Consider the following 22,754-nt stretch of genomic DNA (forward strand, 5'->3'; position numbering starts at 1 on the left):
GCTCACATAAAAGGCAGAGGAATAATGCTGTTCAATTAGCAGCAAAAAAAAAAAAAAATGGAGTGAAGATGATTTGTACCCTGATTAAATTTCTGTTGCTTATTATGAAGACAGAAGTTCTTGTGCTTAAAAAGCTTCTACTGCCTTCTGGATTGTTAAAGGAACTTAGTACATTTCAAGGATTCTTCAGATATGAACTTTTAAACCAATAACTATTTGAGAAAAGACCAAAATCTTGAATAAGGAAAGAACTGATACATTTTCTCATGAAATGGGAACAGAGCAGTGTGTTAATGTGTAGAAAATACACGGATAAGACTTCTGGAGATTGTCAAACAGCTCAATTTTCTTTTAGGTGCAGAGCTTGAAGAACAGGACAGTGTATCAGGCCATGACTGCACGTTCCCTGTCGTAGTACGGTAGGTACTTGGATGATTACGGCCCAGAATGGATCACTAGGCACTCTGTGACAGAACACCTTTTCAGAATGAAAATTTAACCAATTGGATAAATGAATGCATTTATTTATATGGTATTTATATCAGTAACACATCCAACAACTGACATTACAAAGAAAAATAATTGTATTATTAGAAAATAATTGTATAAAGAGATACTTCAGTGCCCAGCATTTATTCAGACATAAATCTTGTTATTTTACCTTCTTTCTCCAAAATTTTCACCAAAATTTATTTGATTATGTTGACCTGAGCAATTTTTACCAGTTTTGTTCTCATTTTAGAATAATTTTCTGTGGTGTAATATATGCACATATAAATACAAATACATACACACTTAGTAATTAATTAATTTAGAAAACATACGTATTGTATGAATTAAATGAATTACTATCACTAAATCACTAAAACAAATTGCTTCGGTATCACTTAGATTTTCTTATATGCAATTTTATTACTAAATGTGAAGCATGGCATTTGGGAGATGGTCAATCAAGATTAATTTAGGATCGTTAAATAATGCTGGTAAGGATACGGTGTGAATTAAAAAGAACATCAAGCAATGTGTTCAAGTAACAAAATGGTTTTCAGTGAATTTGACTCCTATTTCAACCTCCATCACAAAGTCATCATAATGTTAGCTGCTTCTCTTAAATCTTCGTGTACCTCCAATGCCTTTTGCATCTCCGTGCTCCTTGGAACATATAATTGCCAGCATCTCCACCTGACTGGGTGGGAGTGAGCAGGCAGAGGAGCTGGTCTGGACTGGGCTGCGTGCTAGCCTGCTGGGGCAGCTGCTGTCTCTGAGCATGGAACAGCTGAAGTACCAGCCATTCCCCTGGAAGGGGCACTACATTTAGATTCTATTCTACTCGGATCATGTGTATTTTTAGCTAACGTATATTTGTCCTCTAGTTTCATTTTGGCCAAAAATGTTTGGTGTTTCTAAATACCTACTAATCAGCAGTGTAAAATAATTGTAGTATAAGGGGAAACTATAATCCTTTCATTACCTTTCCATTAAAAGAAAAAATAATAATTTTAAAAATGGCAAGAAATGTTTGTCAGAAGCTGCTAGAATGGTCAGAAAAAAATACAGAATGTGTATAAGGATACTGGGGAGATGAGGAAAGGCTATACCTGTCTGAAAATGGGAATTTTTTCTACTACAATTTTGTAAAGTTTGCTCTACAGTTCTTGGTAGTTCTTTTAGGGCTTTGAGAGGGGTTGCTTGAGATATGCGCAAACATAGGTAGGGCACTCCTGTGACATGGGAAGAAGGGCAAGAATTATCTGCAGATAACTGCCTTGGAAGGTTTATAATACTTTTCACTTCCTGTGCTGCTGGGAAATATGTCAGAGTAGCCTGTTTTGTGGTACTTGGATTCAAGGCTGGACTGGAGTGAAACAGTTCTTTGGACTTGGCTCTAGAACAAGGAATTTGTAAGATGGAAGCAGCTGTGGTTGTGTACCAGCTGGCTAATTCACGACTGTGGGTCACTGGGTAAAGGTGCTAATGGCTTGCCTATTAGTGGGTCACAACCAGAATGAAATGTTCCATGAAAGGAGTTAAAACTGCCGCATGATAGCTGCACCCAGAACAATGTGGATGCAGTGGACCCTTTAGAGCATTCCTGTCCCACTGAGTCTTTCCTCTATACACCATACTGTCTCTAATAACCTTGAACAAGGGATTTGTCAGCTGAGTAGTTTGGTGTTGCAGTAGGAAGGGAATCACTGAGTCTGAACGACATCTTACAAAGTCTAAGCGCTTAATAGAGGTCTTTTGATGAAAGTTGTTTTGTATATGCAACTGCCCCTTTCTCCTTGCTTCTCTTGTACCACCTGCTCAAAGAAGCAGGACTTGCACACACTGAAAACAAACACTATCAAAATGCTACAGATCAGCATATCTACAAGCTTTGGAGTTCTGTTGCTGCATAATGAAGGAATTATTTAGATAAAAATCTGAAAACCTAATAAAAGGACATTCTTTGCTCAGTGACATGCTTATTGAACGTTTGCCATAGAAAGAAGCTAAGATGTTGAATATATTACTTCCTTTACAGCTGGACAGTCATTGCACAAGGAGGCCACATATAATAACAAATATAATAACATATAATAACAAATTTGAATTAGTGATAAACTGCTGCAAACATTTATGCAGCAGGTAGAGCATGATTACAGTAGCTTAGGAGACTATGTATTTGAGTTCAACTATCAGAGATATTTGATACATAAAAGGGAATATGATCCTTTATTGGAAGCATTAAATAAGAATCTAATGTTTTCCCTAAAGAAGCTCTGAAAAGTGATTATGGCCCACTGGTTGCTTCTTATACTTGAAAAAGAAAACCCCATAAATAAAATTGCTTAGAGGGAGTTCAGTATACTTTCCAAAAAGCCATCCAAAAAGTTCTTTCTTTTTAAATAAATAAATGCTGAACTATAAAATAACATTAAGTCTCATCCTAGCTGCCATTCTATGTTTTAACTGCTTTCTGACTGTATTGCTTTAAGTTTCTGAGTGAACCTTCTGAAGAGACAAACTCCCAACAAAAGAACAGGTCCTAAAAGTGATATATCTGGAAATACCTGGAAGTATTAGGATTATTTGTATCTAAGTAATGCCCGAAGGCCTGCTCATGATTGAGATCCTGCTTTACTGTGTTTAAACACAGTATATTTCCTACAACATTCTTTAGGAAAAAGAATAGTAAAAAAGAAAAGGAAAGAATGCCATTGACTACAGTGACTTTGTCTTCACTGCACAACACATCTGCCTGGAGGAAGAAAGCTGCTACTGTGTACAAATTCCTTTAAAATCAACTTCACTGTTGCTGGTGTTTGGATGGGTGCTACCCAAGTCTTACATGTATATTAATTAGTCATCTTACAAGCAAATGTATTTTAAACTGTCTTCTAAATGGCACCCTGAGTGGCAGAAGAGGTTAAAGTAGGAAAACCATCTACCATACTCTTATTTCGGAAAGAGATTTATTGTGTCAAAAGACAATCCATGACAACGTAATGAATTATGTGTATTTGAGGAAAGATTTCTCTCATGAGTAAAAAAAAAGTGAAATAACTTGCACTTCACTTTTACCTAGTAAGTTCTATGAATATGTTGTCGTGTTAGCACATATCAATGGACATCATGTCTGAAGTTGATAATAAAAATAGTAAAAGAATGGGAGAGTTGCTTATGTTTATAAATATGCATCACACTCAAAACCAAGTTAATTAAAAAAGATCTGTAAGCTATCTTTTGCCTCCCTGAGGTAGTAAAATGAAATACAAGCTCAAGCATTTTCTATAAATGCTGTCCATATATAAAGAAACTCAGAGATATATCCAACCTCCTCTGCTCTTTGTGGTCTGTAAAATGGACTGAATCAATATATCAAATGCAAACACTACTGGCTTGAGCGGAAGGGAAAAAAATAAAGTTCTCAAGGAATGAAATGGGCATTTTTTGATGCAGCATTCCAGAAAACATAATCTATGGCATGTGTCCAGTTCCCATTTAGTAACCAGAGAACTAGCTGCAGCTGTTTATTATGCCTGGTTGTGCCAGTTTCATAGTGTGTAATCATATTTGCATAAAGATAAAAAGGAAGGTGTTATAGAACAGAGTTTAGCCATGAATTAAAGGTAATTTCAGAGTAATTAGGTATAATTTGTTAAAGAATTCTCCCCAGCTACTGATGACTCTGATTTCATAATTACAGGACAATGCTTACTATGGCTTTCAAGGCAGGATAAAACATACTGGAAGTGGTAGTGTCACACACTAGATGGATCTAATGGTGCAATGAAAGACAGGTGTTTTGTCAGATTTCAGTCACACACTTTCACACCTGAAATGCATTAACCATAGAAGTGATGTTAATGAAGACCAGGTGCGTCTTCCACATTCTAAATGAGGAACTGGCATGATCGTTACTGTGTGCTAACTAGGAGTCTCCCAGTTGTCTCTGGGGATGGACTTTGATACCTGCCAGAAGGTGTTCTTTAAAATTTTAGTGTGTGAAGACACTCAGGCCCATAAGAAAGCACAAATGAGCCATCAGGCAAGGTCAGATAGAGGAAATACTGGCACCCTCCTTCCAAGCCCATGAGAAACAAATGGGGTGGCTAAGCATGGAGCAAGCAAACAACATGTAGGGAAAAACAAAGATAATTTGCTAAGGGTGTTCTGCCACATTTATTGTTTTCACCCCAGGATCCTGGGCAAAGATGTGAGTGTCCAGAAAATAACAATAAAATAGCTACAAGAGATGGAAGGTAGATATCAGAAAGATGTCATATTATCAACAGCTGTCAGATACAGTCCAGTTGAAAGGCCCTTATTCCTTTAAAATGTGAAGGCTTGCCATTTAATCTGGAAATGAGTAATAGACGCCTTGAGCAAGATTTCTTTTTAATAAAACACAAGGTTTTCATTGTGATTGAGCCTACATAGCTTTAATGTTCTGTTATGGAAAATAAAACTTTTTAAAAAGAATTCCTCTTTACAAGGTAATCTTTCCCCCTTTTCTTTGCATTTCCATGTGTTAGATTTGAGGTCGTCTACTCCCTGCAATTTACAATACTTAAGGAAAAGTTAATAATGGCTGTGTGAAGGAAAAAAAAAAATCTGTTGAAAGGGAAAAGAAAGGGAAAAAGGTCTACATTCTCAGCAGGAGCTTAACTAATTATCTGACTCCTTCCCAGCCACATGACACTACCTCAGCCAAACAATTAGCCTGTCCATACTGAGGGCTGGAAAAAGGGATGGCCAAATATCAGAATGTGCTTAACTCTAAAGTCCTAATTATGTTAGAATATACCTAAAGCACTGCTAATGAAGGGCTTGTTGTTTACCTCTCTGCTTTTAAATATGGCATCCTTTAACTGAAAATGGAGAGGGAGATGAGACGGGAAATCTGTAGGTAAGGTAGTATTTTGAAAAGCTAAACTGAGGTATGGTGTAGGTGATGAAACCTGTTTTGCTGTCTGGTTAATAAAGTCTCTTGTGCCAAACCCTTAAACAACACAGAAATGGAATCACCTGGTATGTTTTCTTTCCATGTTCATTTGTTGCCCAGTTTATTCAGTGTCTGGGGTATCCTCTTCCAAAAATTGCTTGGGCCATAATTCATTTCGGCCATCTTAAACCAACATATCAATCTGCATTTGTAATCTGGCCATGTGGAGCTACCTGATCCTCTTTCTATTACTGTCCTGCACACCTCATACAGCAGCTATTGTCTTCCCAGCTACAGAAAAAAATACTGCAGGATTAGATTGTGCTCTCATAATTGACTGTTGGGACAGCAGTTAATTTGAGCTGGGTAGTGTTTCTCCTTGGAAGCTTAAGACTACTCAAACAGTATGTCTATTCCTTCATTGCTTCAGGATCAAACATTTTTGCATAGCCTTTGCACCACTCTAAACTTCAGCTTGCATTTTAGCTAGTTTATGTTCTAGGAAAAGAAAATACCCTAATACAAATTATTTGAATTATTAATACCAATATTTGTGTTCATGCACCAATATTTGTTTTCTCTAGTTCATACTCTTGTTTTTACTTGAAGTGGTTCAACTTCTGTCTTTTATAAGAAAAAGTTACCTTCACTTATCTCTGAGAAAAAAAAAAAAAAAAAGCATTTTCAGAAGAGATTCAAGAACACATATTAATCCTAGTTTTGAGCCATTAAAAATCTCAAAATACTTCATTCAGATGAATCTCTTACTGGCAAAATCCCAAAATGACAAAGTATTGAAAATTAGATGCTTACCTGTAACCACATTAAATAACCTGCACCAAGATGATTATTGTAAGAAATAGAACAAAACAGACATTCACACTGGCCACTGCCAGTTTTATTCTGCAGTATGTAGTAGTTGTACTAGGAGTGGGATATATATCTGCAAATGGAACAGCAATCATGCTTTGCTAATCAATTCATATTTTTCTGAATTTCCAGGACATTTTATTGTAGTAACATGTAGTGTAGTTCTGTCTGTGTTTGGACACAATTTAGAGTCAGGAAAATGCTTAGTAGTTGGAAAACTGAGACACAGAGAAGTTAAATATTGTTTTTCTAGATATCAAGGTGTTCAAACATTTAACTGCATATATAGGCAAATAATTGAATATTTTTGACATATCTCTGGTTGTCCTATTTTTCTGGCATTTATATGCCATTCAGGATTGATCCATAGATACCTACCCAGAAGAACATATGACAGACAAGTTCATGATCTGGACAGAAGAATGCATAGCACTTTATACAGTCCCTGCTCTAGTGCTGGCCCTCAAACAGCCTGTTTGAACCGCTGCCTCAACACAAGTCTTTCACAAATCTTTGCAAAAAAAAAAAATATATATATATATATATATAAAAAACTTAGCTATAATAGTTATGGTACTGGAACAAGCCAATGACCTACCTAGGCCAATCTTCCCTCTATAACAAACAAGTTCCTCAGTGAATGCCATAAATTGCAAGGCACACCATCGCGGACGGGTTTAACCATGGGAGAAGTCTTTTCCTAATGTGGATAGATAATCAGAATTTATCCTTAGGCATTAGGTCTGCTTATTCCTTGTACAAATGCAAACTGAGTGAGAAAGTGTGCTGCCACCCTTTTACTCAGTGCTTGGTGCCTGTGGTACATCTGCTTTTGTCTTTGGCTGGTGCTGCCTGGTTGTGTATTACAGTCTCGGTTCCCTGTCCTGGAGAAACACAATCTCTGTTATCACACCTTTTATCCATCAGCTAAAGCTTACTTCCCCAGTTCTTAAATCTACAGCATAAAACACAATTACAAATATTCACGCTGTGCCTAATAGCTTTCTTTCATAAGAGTGCCCACTTAGGCCCTGACATATCCTATACAATTGACTGGACCTCCAAAAATTTCCTTCTTTAACAAACACTACTGTGGTTAAGAACAAATTCCACTTGTTCTGGTTGTTTTGCATCCTGAAGCTCTCTTCTTTCAATCTGTATTTTCATGTATTTTTTAACTGCCTGTGATCTGTCAAAACAAAAGGATAAATATGAAGCTCCTTACTACCTTTACATTTGAGTCTTTGGATACAGGGAAGTGGACAAGATGACACTGTATACCTTTGTCCATCAGTATTAACTTCCCTTGACTAACAGTGAGAATAATGCAGTTTGCAATCATTACCACTCACAAAAGAGATGAACAGATCTTTTTCATGATGGAGTGATAGATTTCAAACCATATTTTTGCTTTCTTTTTTCCTTCATATACTTCCGTTAATCTCTGTGTGTACTCGGTAGTCTATCTGCTGTGTCTTACTGCAAATTTGGTAACTCATATCAACCTCTAAGGATGTAGTTAGCATTTCTTGTCCTCACATTCTGCTCTCTAATACATGTAGTTTTCCTTCGATTATTAACGTCCTATTATTTTATGCTATTCGTTTTGCACCCATGTCCAGATGAAAATTGATACACAACATTCGCATTTAGAATGATATTTCAAATGATGATTCTTACAGCAGTTTCCACTACTCCTCTGAAAAATTTACATTAACTAGTGGTGCTTTCATCAACCTTAACCTCTTAACCAGTGCTTACAAAATAATGTAAGGTTTTGCATTTCTTCTCATATGCTGGTTGTAGTGTTGACTTGTGCTGTTTTCAAGTATGTGAAGCTCTACCTTGTTAATATTCTTGCCTATGATGTGGGGCTCCTAAAGCCTTTCCTTCCTGTAGTATTTTTCATTTCCTAAAATGTATTTGGTGCCAGAACACTTTTGGCCTTCCATGAGCTTTGGCCTCAGACAGCTGACTGCTTGTAGTGGTTAACTCCAGTTATTCCAGCAGTTATTTCAGATCTAATCCCTCCAAATTGCACTGTTTAACCAATCAGCTTCATCTATTAATGTCAAATAGTTTGTTCTCTTTATATCCTCTGGTTGGCAGCATCTCACTCATAGACTTCCTATAGCACTTCTTATATATTTATTTGTTACAGTTTAATGCTTAGTCCTTTCCCGCTTATTCTCTTCACGCTTAGTCCTAACTAAGTCAAATGAAATATTAGGCAAAACTTCAAATTAAAAGTTCTCAAATATGTCAGTTCAAGCTAGCTCTGAATAGATTTTGCAGAAGAAGGATCATCTTGCAGCCATTATTCTTTTTGCTGGGACTCAGATTTTCAGATAGAGACAGGAATGCTACTTATGTTCATATATATTTAAATATTCTAGCAGATATTCTTTTTTGGTTCATCTGTTCCCTTGTGGTATTACATAGTCACTTGTTGAAGATATTTGCAGGAGATATGCCTCATTCTGTGACAGGCTTCAACTGTGTGTGAATAACAAAAAGTGCTTTGCAGTGTCTTGACCCTGCTTTTTCTCCAAGAAGCTTAACTTTCTATTAACTTCCACAGAAGTTCCATTTTGGAAGAAAAACGTTAGTTTCCAGTCAGTAAAAACTTCTTGCAAGACGGGCTAGTCTGTAAGATCATAATCCTTTGTATGTTACAGGAACCAATTTAAAACAGACGTGTGAGATAAATGTGCTTAGATTATCTCCCAGAGATATAAAAGACTTATATTCTCCCAGAGAAGTAGAGACTTCCAAAATTCCAAAATAAAAAAGGCAGATTTTATAAAAATAAACAGTAAGGCATGTGACTTTTGAAAGAGAAATACAGAATGTCGGAAGAAGACAATATATATACATATAATGCTTATACACAGCTTTTCCACTTCCCACTGTGGCCTAGCAGGTAGGCCCCATGCTTGATTAAAACTGGTTTCCATACCCTTCGAAGTTTTGGCGGCGCTGCAGCCTCCTCTGCCTGCTTTCTGTCTTTTTTCCCTTTTCTTTCTGTCACATCTGGCTTGAGGGGCTGCTCATTCAGCCTGTCGCAGGGCAAGCTCCCTTCCTTTGCAGACCCCAGCCTTTTCCCTCATCTGTCTCTTGCGGGGGGGGGGGGGGGGGGGAGGTAACCGAATACTTATCCTGAAAGGAACATAATGCAAAATGAAAACTGGAGAATAAAACAACCTACCATCCACCATGAGACCGATGCCTATACTTGAGAGAGGAGAGGGGTACTATTCACAGACACCGTAAGTTCCATCAGTGTTTCATCGTGGAATGGGTGTCTAGAAACTGGGATCTGTTTTCTGCCCAGACTGCCTTTTTGTTAAGTGACAGATTCTCAAAATGTATGTCAGTATAAATTTGGTGTGTCCTTCAAGCCACATGCTGGATTAAAAGTATTATCTTTCCAAGTATGCAATTGTTTTTAATTACCTCACTAACAAAGCTGAACAAATGACATTGTCCAACATGGCTCATAAGTTTTATGAGCTATGTTGCGTAGCACAACAATGTGTGCAACCACCTGTCACAAAACAGCACTCTATCATTCAGCCAGATACCACTTTTACACTGGATGGTAAACTCCCAACTACCTATTATCTTGCATAACTGTACATATACCTTTGATATCTGGTATTCAAGTTGTTAGCAATAAACTCTAACTCCCATTGCTGTAGCTTTGTCCCGAATTTCAAATGGTTCCTGACACTTTTTACCCATAGTGTACATGCACAGTGTCCTGCTGAATGACTTAACATTGTCCATGAGAGCAATAGTAAAAATTCTGAGGAGCTATGGTGGAAACAGCCTCCTATCTTTTCCACCTTGGTTTACTCTGCGACAGTACAGACATAGGACCTCCTATTTCATTCTCAGCCCCGAGACAGGCCTTTCATTAGGATGAGTCTCCAAGACTCTTGAAATTTTCTTTTCTACTCAAAATATTTTCTCCACTTCTGTATTTTCATTTCATCAGTAAAGTTCATTTGCTCAGTGCTGACAGCACAGGAGGTGTGCTGTTCCTTAGGTCCCCAAGGCATAATTGGTAGTTGGGCTGTGCATAGAAGCATATAACTCTTGTGAAGAGTGTTTAACCACTACAGGCAAGAAGTGTGCCAGCGGTCATAACCTTCCTATCTAAATTTCCGTTAGAAAAGTGGTTTTCAAAGTGTTCCCCTTCTCTTCATGTAATTGTTAATAGTGAAATTGCGGCTCAGCAGCAAAATTCCAGCCACTTAGATGTGAAGGAAAAAAATCTCCTTCCAGTTTCGTTTTCTTGGAAAGAAAAAAAAAAAAAGGAGGGGGGGCAGGGAGATGAGAAAGCAAGAAAAATGGAAGGGGATTTAATTTCCCACTTGCTCTCACAGTGTGTCTGAGTGGTATTTTGTGGTATGATGATAGTGTTCGGAGGGCCCAGTGGCTATCTACCTGTGCCACTCAGCAATGCATATGCAAGCTGTGCAGCCACGGCAGTGTCACAGGCAATCTCTTAAGGCGTTTCCTGGGGATTCGGACTCTCAGTGGAACAGTTCAGAACACAGGATCCTCTGTAGTCTTCTAATTCATCTGTCCTGGTTCCTACCTCAAGGTTTTGTGAGGCAGCTGGGGTGTGCCGGGGTGTGCAGAGTCAAGGGGTGAATGATGTCCCATCAGCCACAGTCCCAGAGCACTGGTAAAAATAAAAATGACATATGAGGGTGGTGGGGGAGAAGGGTGGGAAACAGGCAGGAAGGAGAAATGCATTGAATTAATTTGTCTTTGGGAGCTTTGCCCACCGTTTATACAGACAGTAAGGAAGTTAGAGGAAAGAATGCTGCAGAGATCAGTTCGACAGTGAAACCCAGGGGAGGGTTAGTACAAGGGAGCTGGGAAGACGGTCTGAAACAATCTTCCAAATCAGTAAATGCAGAGGGCAGCAGGATGCTGACCTTCTACTGTAACCAATGTCAGCTGCAAGCTGTAACTTCATGCTATTAATTACAACTGAGCATACGTTTGGAGTGTTTCTGGTGTGTTTCTTCTGTTGGCATTAAAATTCCCTACTTTCCTCTCCCTCCTGCTCCACACCAGTCCCCACCTCCTGAAACAACATGAAGTTTCAAACTACACCCAGATGGAAAGAAAAAACAGAAGAAAAAGGAAGGGCCCTAGAAGGGAAAAAGTTGTTTGTACATTTTGTGGGTTTTAGGGCCTTCTAAGAAATTTCCAGTGCAGACTACCTCCAAATGCAAATACTTTGTCAATGAATGCAAACTTTATAACATCAGTGTTAATGTTATGTTGTTGCAGAAAGCATTAAATCACTAATCAATCAACAAAATATTGGACAATTCCTCCTTGAGTAATTTGTAGCTCAGAGAGCAGTAATGAGCCAAATGCCTTAGATACAATGATAAGCAACCTGTAGTTTTAACACATTCAATCAAAACCAAGGTTCAGTCAGAGGTTTGGGTTAGATTTGTACCCAAACCACCCCCTTTGCTATAAATAACTCTGCATTTCAGTGATGTTTCATGTAGGTTTGGATCTGACTTTGGGTTTTGGACACTTTCCAAGTATGAATTTTTGTCACATCAAACATGTTGATTTGCTGGAAAAGCAGAGAACGTTACTTCTGTGAACAGGCAGGTTTAATGACACCTGCAAAGTACACAAAATAGCAGCAGGTATATTTTTTTCTCTTAATTCATTCCAAGAGTCAATAACACTGCTGAGAGTCTGAGAAGGAGAGGAAAAAAAGTCTGATTGTATTAATGGACGAACTTTAGAATAAATAATATTTACACAGCAACATAGCCGCAGAATATTTGGTCTTCCAATTAAACTTCTAAAAGTACTAGTTGCTTTACAGGAAAAAGGATGTGTGCCAGTCTGTTCTACATCCTGCTGAGAAGTAAAGAAATTATGATTTTAATGAATATGAAGACTACATATCTGTCAACATACTTTTGAAATAAATTCCAGAATGTAAATTTGCATGAATTCAGAGATAAGCTATGGGGAACTTGTTTTTATATCCATTTTAATATTCAGGAAAAAGGAAAAAACAGGGTAGGGAAGGCTTTGCCTTGTCATGTTTCCACTTTGGAATACATTAGGTTTGACAGCTGCCTCTTACTGATTCTGGTACTCAGCCTGAGTTAAAACATCCAGTTTCTTTGGTTTTGCACATTAGAGATAGAAAATAAAGGTCAGTTCATTGTGAGCTCAGTCTAAAACTTTGGAGGTCTGTCACTTTTAAAGTTCTCAGTGCTTGTTTCTTTATTTGGTCTTACAGTCATTAAGCACACGTGAAGAATCTTTCTCAGGACACGACGGTCCTTAAATACTTTGAGCTGGAAGAAATGCATATTGTTTTGCCACTTCAACAATATGATACTGATGTACTTGTTTATAAGGTAATGATTTATTTTTTATTTATTTTTTATTTTTTTTTTCCCTCGGGTGGCTTGCTTTTTATTCTAGCAAAAGAACCTCTCAAGTCTAAAATCTACCGTATAGTTTTTGTATCTCTATTTTTCTACCCTCAAGATGCTACTCTTAACAGACATCAAAAAGAAAAATGAAAAAAATAATATGCAGTTTCTTTGGTCTGAAGCCACCTGGGGAACTGTACATACAGTCAAAATGACATGAGAACTCCATTAAGTGTAATATTCCTTTAAAAGATTTACTTCTGTCAGTTTCTTTGTTGTTGTTTTGTTTGTTTGTTTGTTTTGTTTGTTAGTTTAGCCTGGACAAATCATTCTCTTGCTGCACATAAAATGTCTCTATACAGAGCTGACATGAAGAAAATCAGTAGATAGATCTGCTGGAAAACCTGACTGAAGAGGCCAAAACCCACCAGTCTGCTGGGAACAGCTTCAGAGTTGGTCCGTTTGCTAGCAGTGCCTCAAAGCTGCACTACCCCCAATAGCTGGACAGGCAAGATGCACACACTCCCCTTTCCTGCTTGGCTGGTTTAATGTGGAGGATTTGTGGAGGGGTGTTTTTCATGGCAGGATTTCACATGGTAAGAACGCCATCCAGGAAATGAAATTTGGCATGTTGGCATTCACTGAAGGCCCTCAGCCCATCCTGACGTATGAAAGCCTGACATGACCACAACGATGCTGTCTCTTACAATTTTATCTTAAAGACTTTAACTAGTCTGTTGTTATGAATGTTTCTAGGGATACAAATCTCTTTTCCATGCTCTAAACCAAAGCTGAAAGTGGCAACTGACAATGATGTAAGTGTTCGTTTTAGGTAAATTAGAGTCCCTCCTGACCACCTCAAATAGTTTCCTGTACTGAACATTAAAAAAAAAAAAAAATCCAGATCCCAAACCAAACTCTGAAGCTTTCTGCCCATGCTTGAAATACTGTATTCAAACCTATACTGGAAAGACCTGTTTACAAAAATGTTACACCTGCTGTTTGGATTTTATCACCCAGTTTATACTACTGTGTAGATGTCATCAGCTTATTAGTTGATTGTACATAACCTGGGGAAGTGTTTTCACTCCTGACTACTTTATATACTAATATTATTTTTGTACATATTTTTAGCTGATTTTTTTTTTCTTTTTGGGTGTCAAGCAGTCACAGCAGTATACATTCATAGGCAGCCACATATGCATCTTTTGTACTTAGACAGATTTCTGATCAGGAAGAAATTCTTCCTTGCCAGTTCAGATACAAAAATTTGTGTAACCTCTTTTCACATGGGTTTGATTCATTTCTGAATCTGTATTGCCTGTTAGTGCTATTGATCTCTAGGGGATTGCATACTGCATATAATGCTTTCCTTTCTGTGTACTGTTACATAGCAATCTCCAAATTCCAAGATACACATTTTGGTGTGTCTCTAGGTAATTGCAAATGACAAACTTTAAATTCTCTTTTGTTGTTCACGTAGTCATGTTCTTTTTTGAAAGGCTCTTAGTGTCATCAGCTTGTGTTTCAAAGAACAGCCTTTGAGAAAAATCCCAAATCTATTTTCTCCATTTCAGAGAACTAGAATTGGAATTGCTGAAGTGTATGACCTGCCTCCTGTGCTTATCTGTTTGCTGATGTCTGGGAGGCTCTTTCTTCACACATATTAAGGGACAGTGCTGGTACAGCATGGGATGCAACAGAGTTTCTGGACAGGTTTACGAACACACTGATATATTCTGCTTTGCCAGCATGCTGCTGTAAAGACAGATGATTACGTGGCTTATCTAGAATCTGGAACTGAAATGTACCATAAAACTAAAAAAACTAAAAGAAGGAAAAAAAATATTTAGGATCCAATGTATATGTTGAAATAACGGAGTGAATGGAGCCAAATCCAGTTGGAGGCCAGTTACTAGTGGAGTTCCCCCAGGGCTCAGTGCTGGGGCCAGTTCTCTTTAATATCTTTATAGATGACCTGGATGAGGGGATCGAGTGCACCCTCAGTAAGTTTGCAGATGACACCAAGTTAGGTGCGTGTGTCGATCTGCTCGAGGGAAGGAAGGCTCTGCAGGAGGATCTGGATAGGCTGGACCGATGGGCTGAGGCCAACTGCATGAAGTTCAACAAGACCAAGAGCCAGGTCCTGCACCTGGGGCACAACAACCCCAAGCAGCGCTACAGGCTGGGAGATGAGTGGCTGGAAAGCTGCCTGGCAGAGAAGGACCTGGGAGCACTGGTTGATAGTCAGCTGAATATGAGCCAGCAGTGTGCTCAGGTGGCCAAGAAGGCCAACAGCATCCTGGCTTGCATAAGAAGCAGTGTGGCCAGCAGGTCTAGGGAGGTGATTGTCCCCCTGTACTCGGCTCTGGTGAGGCTGCACCTCGAGTACTGTGTTCAGTTTTGGGCCCCTCGCTACAAGAAGGACATGGAGGTGCTCGAGAGAGTCCAGAGAAGGGCAACGAAGCTGGTGAGGGGTCTGGAGAACAAGTCTTACGAGGAGCGGCTGAGGGAGCTGGGGTTGTTTAGCCTGGAGAAGAGGAGGCTCAGGGGAGACCTCATCGCTCTCTATAGGTACCTTAAAGGAGGCTGTAGAGAGGTGGGGGTTGGTCTATTCTCCCACGTGCCTGGTGACAGGATGAGGGGGAATGGGCTAAAGTTGCGCCAGGGGAGGTTTAGGTTGGATGTTAGGAAGAATTTCTTTACTGAAAGGGTTGTTAGGCACTGGAATGGACTGCCCAGATGGTGGTTGAGTCACCATCCCTGGAGGTCTTTAAAAGACGTTTAGATGTAGCCCTTAGTGATATGGTTTAGTGGAGGTCTTGTTAGTGTTAGGGCTGAGGTTGGACTAGGTGATCTTGGAGGTCTCTTCCAACCTAGACGATTCTGTGATTCTGTGATAATGTATGAAAGTGAGATTTCACTTTAATTTTTTCTATGCTACATTTTTAAGGTTATTAATCTATTTTGCTTAGATGAGTTTTGAAAAAAAAATAAATTCCTTTTACATAGGTGTATACTTGTGTGTTCACAGGATATTAGAATCACAGAATCATAGAATCATTAAGGTTGGAAAAGACCTCCAAGATCATCTGGTCCAACCATCCCCCTACCACCAATGTCACCCACTAAACCATGTCCCTAAGTACCACGTCCAACCTTTCCTTGAACACCCCCAGGGACAATGACGCCACTACTTCCCTGGGCAACCCCTTCCAATGCCTGACTGCTCTTTCTGAGAAGAAATGCCTCCTCATTTCCAACCTGAACCTCCCCTGGCACAACTTGAGGCCATTCCCTCTAGTCCTATCACTAGTTACCTGTGAGAAGAAGCCGACCTCCTGTGGTGGTTTTACCTTGCTAGGCAGCTGAACTCCACCACAACCACTCTCTCACTCCCCCTCCTCAGAAGAGGAGGGGAAGAAGAAAAGGAAAGAAACAACTCATGGGTTGAGATAGGATAATTTAATTAAAGGGAATATAGTTATTAAGGGAAAATTATTATTAGTTAAATAATTTAACTAAAGGGAAAAGGGGAAAAGGGATTAAAAAAAAAAAAAAAGGCTGTGTGGCAATGCAGAGGAAAGAAATTACTCTCTACTTCCCACCAGTGAGTGATGCTTGACCACATCCTTGAAGCAGGGCCTCAGCGCACGTAGCTCTTGTCTGGGGGGCAGACTTTTTCACGAGAGCCCACCCCTCCTCTCTTCTTCCTTTTTCCACCTTTTATTGCTAAGTGTGAAACCACATGGTATGCGATATCCCTTTGGTTGGTTTAGGTCAACTGCCCTGGTGATGTTCCTTCCACACCTCTTGCCCACACCCATCCTGCTGGCTCTGGGGAAGGTTGGGGGAGTCCTGATGCGGTGCCAGCATTGCTCAGCAGTAGACACAATACTGGTGTGATACCAGTGTTGTTCTAGCTACAAGTAGAGCACATCCCTGTATGGGCTGCTGCAGGGAAAGTTAACTCCATCCCAGCAAGACCCAGTACACCCCCAGCTCCCCACAACTTCCTTTCAGGTAGCTGTAGAGAGCAATATTGTTAGGAAGATACATAGTTATGGCTCAGTTTTTAGCCAGAAAAGTATCAGTTACTGCTCATTGCATTTTATTCTGTTGGCTAAATCAATAAACATTCAAACAGATGAGGTCAGAATTGATCCATTTACGAACAGATTAATTTTGTGTATTCTTATTGTAATACTAGTAAGGTCAGTCAATTAGAATTTTTTATGTAACACATCTATACCTGAAACTGAAAAAAAGCTGTTTCCTTAATACCAGATTTTTTTTTCTTTTGATGGAAACTGTTGAAATAAATTATTTAGATTCTCAGTCAGTGTTAGCTTTTGTCCAGTGTTACAACACCATCATTAGCACGATTGGCTATACTTGAAGACAAATGTCTTGATGTTTCTGAACAGAGATTTTTCAATTTGCATTGCATTTAAAATTATCAATTGATTTTTCTTTTTTTTTTGATTTAGAATGCAAGCATATTTGAGCATATTGGAATCCTGAGTGGAATGAAACTGCTTTTATTAGCTCCCCTAACAATGCAAATCCTGGATTGGGACGACTGACAGCCTCTCACCTTGAAAGGTACCATCACAACCCTTGGAATGTTTGAACAATCTACTGTTACAAATAAGCACTTGGATCTATCACACACTGATGTCAAACTCTGTCTCATCATGCAGTCTGACAGCTGTAATGCCACCCCACTCACACCCTTGATTTGCTAAGTCCCTTAGGGATATTGAACTAGAGTAAGCCAGGTATGTCCATTGACTTACATGTGTATAACTGGATAGCAATGCGTGTCTCTTGTTGCTGCCATTTTTACAATATGCTGCAGGCTAACTAGATGGAAATGACAGAATAATTCATTATAGGTCGTGGTGGGAGTCTTCAGACATCTGCAACAATACTGCTGTATTTCAAGTGACTGTTTCCTGGAAAACTTTTCAGAGTGCTTTGACCATTCTCTGCTTCTCAGGAGGTGGGAATGCTGAGACAGGATGAATCTTTACTCGAATAGTAACATGTCTGATAAGATCAAAGACTTTGCGGAGCCCCTTTTAGGGGAATCTGTGGTTTATAGTATCAATGTGTCATAAATAACATGGCATTAGTGGGTCAGCAAGAAGGAAACCCAAAACAGCTATGAGGGCAATATGTACTACACAGTTGTTAACGTGAATTTTTGGCATGCAGATCTAACCTGAACTGACACCTCAGATTGCAAATGTTCCCACAGCCAAGCCTTATCTGTAACACCAAAACTCCGTTGTTTATTCTCTTGATCTGTTTTGGCTCACGGATATGTCCCTTAGCCTAAAACATCCCAAGATTTTTCCCTATCCTTTTGGCAATGCCTTCTGGAAAAAATTGTGCAAAGTGACCCAGACAATCATCACCATTTGAGGGACAGTTATTAATCAATACTTCCTAGCAAAGAAAAGCTTGCACTCTAACTTCCACACCAATCCATATAGGATAGCTAATACTAACAAATCTCCAGATGTGTTTGAGTGTTTTCTAGATGGCTAATACAGCAAAAGGTAGCAGCCTAATGCAGACTTTTTCATTCGTAAGGGATGCCAGTTGCCATGAATATAAAGCAAGTTTTATAAGTCCTACTTCCAGGAACCGCACTTGCCATTCTTAAGTGGTGCTTATTGTCAGTTATCTTTAACCAGTTAAATATATTTTGATGATTGCTGCAGCACCTGAAGCAGTCATCTACATTTTTGGCTTAGATTTGGGATTTACCACCCCCACAATTAAAGTCTTAGGTTGTAAGAGAGATTGTTACCATCTACAGCAGGAAGTCAGAGAAGAGCTATGGGAGAGGGTAGAGTATGGGGGAGGGTAGAGGAGGTGTAGAGTATTGGTCTGAGGAAATGCCACCTCATGGGTGGGAATGGGATGCAAAGCAGAGGTTAGTGACTCTGAATGACACTAAAAGGTAACTTCCTGCAGCACAGTGCAAGGCAAGTGAGGTCTTCCCACTCTACTTTGTGGTGGTGCGGCCTCACCTCGAGTACTGTGTGCAGTTCTGGGCACCACAGTATAAGAAAGATAAAAAAATGTTAGAAGGTGTCCAAAGGAGAGCTACAAAGACGGTAAGAGGTCCGGAGAGAAAGACGTATGAAGAGACGCTGAGGTCCTCCTTGGTTTGTTCAGCCCAGAGCAGAGCAGGCTGAGGGGAGGCCTCATGGCGGCCTGCAGCTCCCTCACGAGGGGAGCGGAGGGGCAGGCGCTGAGCTCTGCTCTCTGGGGACAGCGACAGGACCCGAGGGAACGGCATGGAGCTGGGACAGGGGAGGGTCAGGCTGGGTGTTAGGGAAAGGTTCTGCACCCAGAGGCTCGTCAGGCACTGGGGCAGGCTCTCCAGGGAAGTCATCACAGCACCAAGCTTGCTGGAGTTCAAGAAGCATTTGGACAATGCTGTCCAAATCAGGTCTAATTTTTTGGGTGGTACTTTCGAGTCTCAGGAGTTGGACTTGATGATTCTTGTGGGTCCCTTCCAACTCAGGATATTCTATGGTTCTATTCTATGATTCCAACTGGGTGTGGAAGTCCAAAAGCCATATTTGCATGGTGCTATTCTGAGTTAATAACATTTCTAGGTTTCCAATGTGATTAAAGTAGGTAAACATCTGCTTATCACACTGGAAATAAGTTTGTGAAAAGTTTTCCAGTGAGGAGTCACTTCTTGCAGGAGGATTTCTTACCTCTTGAGTGAATATTGGTTAACTTCAGTAACTGTCATATTGAGCAGTACCAAACAGCTGATTGCAGATAGGAAGTTGTATGAGTTCATTTGATGGAATAATTGAATGGTATATATATATATATATTTGTTTGTTTAAAATTACCGACCTTAAATGAAAATGAAGCTACGTAGTTAACAATCCTAGAAAAATATTTTGGGTAAATGCTATTGTAATTGCTTCTACAAGGAAGGAGTTAAGTTGAAATATTTATCTGTGAGATTTAGTTCTGGTAGCTTGTTCTAGAATAAAGTGGGAAGCTGAATTTGATATCTTTTTCATTCTAAATTAATTACTTAGAAAATAATTTAATTGAGTATTCATTTCTTCTACTAATCCTCTGCTGATGATACAGCTTTTGACTCTTGGGATTCAGACTTGTCCTTTGTACAGACTAGCTCTTCAATATACCAAAATGTATAAAGTTTTTCTTTTTGTCTTTGGATTTTCTTTATGTTCTCTTGAAACCATCATTAAGTGTGAGCTTTAGTTCTCTTCTAGTCCTGTGGTACAGTCTACAGACTAAAGTCTACTACAGTCTAGGAATGGTTAATAAAACTTTTTTCTCAGTTAAGTTTTCTTTGGTTGCACTCTTTTTTCATCTCCTATTTCTGAACTGTATAATTCCATACATTTGGGGGTAACTATCATCAACAGTTGCAAATGCAAACTAGCTCACATTTTCATTTTCCTCCCTGTCCTCAGTTCAAATTCAAATCTGGTATCAAACCAAAATAAGCACAATCTGGTTTACACCTCTCTAGTTTTCATAGGCAGTTAGTGAACAGCAGTCTAGCTCGGGAGGGTCATTCTTGCACATGACAACCTATACATTTCTTCCTGTTTAAAAAGACCACTTTGACCAGTCTACTGTTTCATCTTCACAAATGGACTTCTTGAGCAATCACAAAGGTTTTCAGAAGCAATGCTTAGTTTCTTCTGTCCTTACAAGTGGCTTTCTCTTCACTGTTCCCAATGGTACACTGTGGAACCCTTAGACTCTATTCACCTTTACTTTGTACAATAATACGTTTTAATACTTTCTAGCACAAAAGCTGGAAATAGCATCCCCACTTTCTCCAGAGTGCTACACAATCTCAACTCAACTTTCAATCTCAACTTTCATTTGCATTGTGCCTTTTATTCGGAAGGAATCAAACTGCTTTTCAGATTCTAGTGTTGCTTTGGGAGATAGCCTATGCCCATGTAGCCTTAGGAACTAATATTTACCACCACTAAAATGTAGCCACCATCAGGATGGACTTTCATTGTGGGAAGGGTACTGCAGTGACCATAGTGAGGGAAGGATGACTTTAAATGCACAGCCCAACCATTACACTTCCACAAAGTGATGCCCCATTTTAAATTCATTTGGGAGAAAATGTGTCCTTTGATTTACATATCTGGCCATGGAAAGATAATATAAGCTTTCTAGAACTCATGTAATTTACCTTGAATGGAAGAAGGTGTATTATCATATCATATAGTATCATATTGATGAAAGTGTGGAAGTATATAGCCTTCTTCTATCAGTGACTATGAATGCATGGTCACTGAAAGTTCGCTGTTAGATCATGCTGGTATCTGTGCACGTGCTTATCTGTTCTCATGTTTGTCTAAATATCTGTGTGTAGATACAAGTATCTTTCAGTCTCCTGTACTGCATGATAATGTATAAGAAGATTATTTAGTTTTGCTCAGGGATGAAGGGTTGAGGACGCTTTTTTTTTTTTTGAAAACAAGCTATATACAAGTACCTTTTGTACTACAACAGTTGCACTCAGTCTGTTTTTCTGTTTTGCACTGTATATTGCACAAACAATAACTATGGAATTCATACAAATCCAAGGCTCCTTTGAGTAAAGAAACATCTTTGGTCAAGCTTTGTGTACCAGATTTCAGGGGAGCTTGGTATTTCCTGATACATTGCCCCCAGAAAATTAAGGCAGCTTTAACTATCAATTTGTCTTTTTCTGACTACTGCACAGTTCTTGTCTCTCCACACAAATCTTGTGCTGATGATACACAAACAGATGATCTTCTCATTCAGCAGCCTTAGAGATTTTAAGACGATTGTGATTTGGTTGTAGTATATTTGTAAACTGGAATGGGTATACTTTTGGCAAGAGTCTTACTAGTATTCCCCTTGGATTCCTTGAATGACAGAACTGAATCATATTTTCATGACTTATATTAGTCCTCCTCACTTATGAAGCAAAGGGGATATAACCTATGCTTTGCTGTTGTTGTTTTTCCTTGTGAGCTGTTAAATGCAACACTTAATGCTGGACTATATTACCATATGTAGCTGAAATCCAGGTAATTGGTGTGAATGTGATTAAAGAAATCCCTCACCCCTGAGGCTTCTGAGTGAGTTTGCTTCATTTTACTGACTGATAAGGGTTGTCATATTTGATCTAACATCAAAAGCGTGAAGAGGAAAAACAGAATTAAACCAAACTTTTTTTTCTTTTTTTTCTTTTTTTTCTTTTTTTTTTTTTTCCCCAAGGTTGAGTAGGAAATTTGTAAGTTATGTGAGACAAAACAATTATGCCTCTTCACACTGTACTTCTTGAGATGTGGAGTTGTTTTATTCTTGGGGGATTTTAAACAAAGAGCTGCCACCATGGGGGCTGATTGCTTCAATGGGTGGCCCAATTCCATGGAGACCACATAGCTTATAGGTGAAACTGAACGGAGCAGAAATATTTAATGACTTATCTTAATTGCAAGATACATCCATTTTCAATGCTGGGCTGTGTTTAACAGTTATTTCTAAGCACTGTAAATAGTACATGTAGGTGTATCTTTGAAAGGCTGCAAAGAGAATTTAGAGATTTTCCCTCTTTACATTCACAAAAAGGAGAACATCTATTTGTTTCTTCCTTGGCCACTGTTTTAAACTGTGGTTAGGGATGGATGATAGAGGGATAATAACCATTGAAAATATATGGGACAGATTCTCTCATGGTGATACTTTGCATTAGTTTATCTGAATAGAGGATCTGACTTTTATGCTATTAAACAAATTGAAGGTAGAGGAATTATCTAGCCTGATCAGCTCTGCCAGCTCTGAGTATGTACAGTAATGCTCCTGGAAAGAAAGCAAAACAAACAAACATAAGAAACAGAGAGGTTTTTAGTACAGGTAGCTTGAAGTAGATGGTCCATCTACCTGTTAAAATAACTGTGACAAAACAGGGCGATTTCAAAAAAGGACTGGGAGAAGTG

General features: G+C 39.0%; 1 long non-coding RNA gene across 1 annotated transcript in view; it reads left to right on the plus strand.

Moving 5' to 3' along the window:
- The window catches only part of LOC310889620, a 95,620-nt gene extending 74,029 nt beyond the window's left edge, over nt 1-21,591 (plus strand). The window contains exons 5-7 of the long non-coding RNA XR_014576643.1: nt 356-419; nt 12,603-12,723; nt 17,232-21,591. This is a non-coding gene — a long non-coding RNA (uncharacterized lncRNA). The remainder of the gene's footprint in view (nt 1-355; nt 420-12,602; nt 12,724-17,231) is intronic.
- The last annotated feature ends 1,163 nt before the right edge of the window (nt 21,592-22,754 follow it).

Source organism: Anser anser (assembly GCF_964211835.1).
Source record: "Anser anser genome assembly, chromosome: Z".
Lineage (NCBI taxonomy): Eukaryota > Metazoa > Chordata > Aves > Anseriformes > Anatidae > Anser > Anser anser.